At 33.5% G+C, this 4,349-nt stretch overlaps 1 long non-coding RNA gene across 1 annotated transcript in view; it reads left to right on the top strand.

Annotated features, from left to right (window-relative positions):
- Window positions 1–4,075: 4,075 nt before the first annotated feature.
- Window positions 4,076–4,349, top strand: part of LOC122144906 — a 2,265-nt gene continuing 1,991 nt past the window's right edge. The window contains exons 1-2 of the long non-coding RNA XR_006159924.1: window positions 4,076–4,195; window positions 4,309–4,349. The exon at window positions 4,309–4,349 is cut by the window's right edge and continues 9 nt beyond it. This is a non-coding gene — a long non-coding RNA (uncharacterized LOC122144906). The remainder of the gene's footprint in view (window positions 4,196–4,308) is intronic.

Genomic DNA, 4,349 nt, shown 5'->3' with positions numbered 1-4,349 from the left:
AAGTATGTTTACATATGTAAATAATTTGCCACTGACGATTCAAATGCCAGTTTTGGGCAGTGTAGAGTAGCACTTGATGTTTCTCCGATCACAAATGCAGTCATGGTTTTATGCTTAAGCGGCTTGATATGCAACTAAATGTGTAAAAAGACAGTAAAAGTCATTATAATCAGTCATTATACTAGATGCAACAAATGCCTTGTTTGTAATGGGTTTTAATGTTTTTGTCTTGTCGCACAAGGACACAGCATCACAGTATGGTGAGGAGCGTAACATTTCCGTCACACGCTTGAGGTATTCAGCCAGTCACAACACACTGAATAGCTAGCCAATCAGAGCACACCTCGCTTTTTAGAACGATGTGCTTTGTAAAAATCAACGCCTTTCAGAAAGGCGCATAAAGAAAAAACAAACAATTACATAAAGTAAAAAAAATAATTTTTTTTTTTTTAACCTTAAACACAGCATAAACACATTGCATTACACCAAATACACAAATAATGTTCTTTTAAGCAGCATCAAATGACCACAAAATGCATTCTCTTAACTAAATTTAATCCAAACATACAACTACATATATCCACTGATAGTCTCAACTCAAAGAATAAAAAGAACACCTACAGTTAGCCATTGATGGGTTTATCTCCCCTAAAAGTGTGAACACTAAGCCTTCCAGGCACCATCAAAACATTGACAGTGATCTGCTCAGATCTGTCAATTAATCCAAAACCAAGACAATAGCACGAGGCTACTGTTGCATGCCTACCCATACAGTCTTAACCAAATGCAATACAACCACTGCAAGACCATTACTGATACTACAATAAATGATTTAATACCATAGCACATTTCAAGTTTTACCACTGACTACGATTTAACTGTTTTTGATGGATTCCATACTTTTTATCTGACTCCAAAGCTGTTTTGTGAGGGCATTAACACACAAAATACAAACAAAAACTCACACGCACTTACTTTCTCCTCTCACCTCTAAAAGAGATTGTATTAACTTTTTTCAAACCACAACTCAATAGAATACCAACCACAGCCTTTTTCAGTTTGACTAAGATGTGCTGTTAGTCACAATGTGAGATGGTAGATTGTATTAACTTTTTTCCATATACAATAGTTCATAGTAAGTTACAAAACCCTTTTAAAATCATTTTAAAATCAGAAATTATAAAAATTTGCACCATTTAAACTCATTTAATTGTTCTTATTTAACACAGTTAGAGAAGTACTTTTGGAAAGTGGTGCATGTGGTCTGAAAATGGAGTATATAATACAAATAACAAAATTAGAATGAACTAAATACACATGGTGCATATAGAATGAACACTTGCATAGGCAATTATCCAAATACAATCCAAAAACCACAACTCCTTTCCTTTTACGTAAAATGTCCTTAAGAAACTAATATAAACATGCCAAGTATTATATAAATTCAGTATATTGAACTTCAACATCAACATAGAAACATTTAGACAGTAAATAAACATCCACTTTTATGTGTATATATATGTGTGTGTGTGTGTGTGTGCACAATAAAGTAATAAAGTGAAGAAAGAACTATGTGGCTTGTGGCTCACATCCTCCACAACACTACTCTTAAAAATTACAACAGTGTTGTTAAAACATATCTCACATTCTCTTTGCCGCCACTAAATTACATTCAATTAAACATACACAAGAGTACATTTATCATTAGCCTTTTTAAAAGAAATGTTTCACATGTTTGTTTTGTTCTGTTTCTGCTGGTGTCGTCTTATTGGTGAGAATGTCGAAAATTATAGAAACTGCTACAATGAATGTAATTTCAATCACTGATTTTAGGCTTTGTATACAATCAGAAGCATTAATCTGTGTAAAATCTGTTTATTCTCTAGGTGTGTTTGGTGAGTCGGTGTCAGTGATGGAGGGAGATTCTGTCACTCTGAACACTGATGTTACTGAAATACGTCAAGACGACGACATACTGTGGAAATTCGGAGATGAAGCGTCTCTCATAGCTAAGATTAAAAAAAATAACCAAATCTTCTCCACATATGATGGTCCTGGTGGGATATTCAGAGACAGACTGAAGCTGGACGATCAGACTGGATTTCTGACCATCACAAACATCACAACTCAACAAGCTGGACTCTATGAAGTAAAGATAACTAAATCTAAATTAAAAACAAAAACAATCACTGTCTGTGGTGATTAAAAATCAAATATCACTTGCCCTGCCCTTCACATATTTTTATTTAAAAAAAATAAAAATAATTACAAGTTAGGCTTCATAAATGGTGTTTATGGCATGATGGTCATCACCTCAATGAATAAATAAATATTGGGTTTAAGGAGTCACAGTGGCAAAGTTATACAATTTTGTAAATGTTTTAGTGTGTTTCAACACTAACACTCTACAATACTCACGCATACTCATGCATATATTACTATCTAACATCAAACAAAAATTTATGAACAATTATTAACAACTTCAAACATCCACAAATCATAAATTTAGCTCAACTGCTGCTAAATCCAGAATAATAAAATGTGTAATGATGATTAAACTACTCTTACTGACCCTCAAAACACTTAAAACTCACTCAACACACACTCAAAAATAAAAATAAAAAAGTAAAAAAAAGTTGTTTGTTCAGTTTACTTTAATAACATAAGCAAAAACAACATAAATCTTTTTTATTCAGTTGTCATTTGCACTCAATTTTATTATATTAAATGAAATTACAATTGTAAAATGTTAACTTAAACCCTTGAAGTTAAGTTGGGCCTACATTAATCATTTACGTTGCATTGACTGAAACTGGGCAGTGGATTTCTAGTTCCCAGCCTGCTTTGGATAGGGGTAGACCAGGAGAATAAATGTTGAAATTAAGTGCTGTTTAATGTGTTTTTGGGAAATAAATATTAAAGTTTGTCTTTTAGTTATTATTTACATTTAAAACAGTTATGTGCCATTGTGTTCCAGTGGCTCAGTGGTAAAGCATTGTGTTAGCAGTGCGAAAGGTTGTGGGTTTGATTCCCAGGGAACACGTTAGGTAAAAAATGATAGCCTGACTGCACTGTAAGTTGCATTTGATAAAAGTGTCTTGCTAAATGCATAAAAGAGTTTATGTTGATTTTTGAGGTTACCATTATGGTGAAGTATAGACCCTGTGGTTAGGCTACATAAGCTCCAACTGTGCCAATGTCATGAGAACATTTTTACTTCATCATTACTTGCATGCTGCAAATATTGTACTTAGCATGTGAACAAGTGTTGTGTTGGCTATTTCGTTCTCTCATAAGAATAAGCATAAAAATAAAAGATTTGAGGGCAAGCGCGTGATTTACACAGTCTATATTATCAGCATTTCTACCCTTCACAATCAAACAATCACAGAACATTTACAACAACTAATGAAAAATAATCACAATAACCACAACCTCAACACAATACCAAAAAAAAAAAAAAAAAAAAAATAAAAAATAAAATAAAACATAATTTTATGGTGTTTGAACTCTTTTAAATGTTCAAAATAACTAAACATTAAAAACTTAAACTCTAACAGGGCTTTCTATTTTCATAAAAATACAGAAAATAAGATTGTTGACTAGATTTATCCAGGTTTCTCTTTATTCTCTCATGTTTTTAGCTCGTCTGCCTGTTCCTGTCATCATCAGTAACTCTACACAATGTTCTTCATCATCATCATCACAGCAGAATTGTTCATTGGTGTGTTCAGTGGTGAATGTGAGTGCTGTGACTCTCTCCTGGTACAAAGGAAACAGTTTATTGTCCAGCATCAGTGTGTCTGATTCAGCATCAGTCTCTCTCTACCTCTGGAGGTGGAATATCAGGATAAAAACAGCTACAGCTGTGTGCTCAACAATCCCATCAGCAACCAGACCACACATCTGGACATCACTCAACTCTGTCACACATGTTCAGGTATGGTGATGTCAGTATTGATTTACTGTACCTGTAATATAATGTTTATGTTTTTATAGTGTTTGTTGTAGATCAGACAAACAAATTCACTAATTTGTTCAAATGACTAATTTTTTTCCATTACAGAATTGTTCATTACAGATCAGGGCCTTCCTTTATTGTACATAGTGCTGATTTCTGCTGCTGCTGTTGGATCTCTGTTGATTGTAGCTACAATCATGATCTGCTGCATCTGCAAGAAATGTAGAAAAACAGGTCAGTACAAAAAGCAATCCTATGCTCAATTATTTGGCTTTTTGAGGCACAAATTCTGGTATAATATTGAAAGCTTTGTTGTTTTAACACATCTGTGATTGTTGTTAATGCAGCCGAGACCAGAAGTGATTCAGCATTGTGTAAACCAACAGCA

The sequence above is a fragment of the Cyprinus carpio genome, unplaced genomic scaffold, assembly GCF_018340385.1.
Source record: "Cyprinus carpio isolate SPL01 unplaced genomic scaffold, ASM1834038v1 S000006796, whole genome shotgun sequence".
In the NCBI taxonomy this organism is placed as follows: Eukaryota; Metazoa; Chordata; class Actinopteri; order Cypriniformes; family Cyprinidae; genus Cyprinus; species Cyprinus carpio.
Note: the sequence above shows the minus strand (reverse complement) of the source record. Positions and strands in the feature narration are given on the sequence as shown.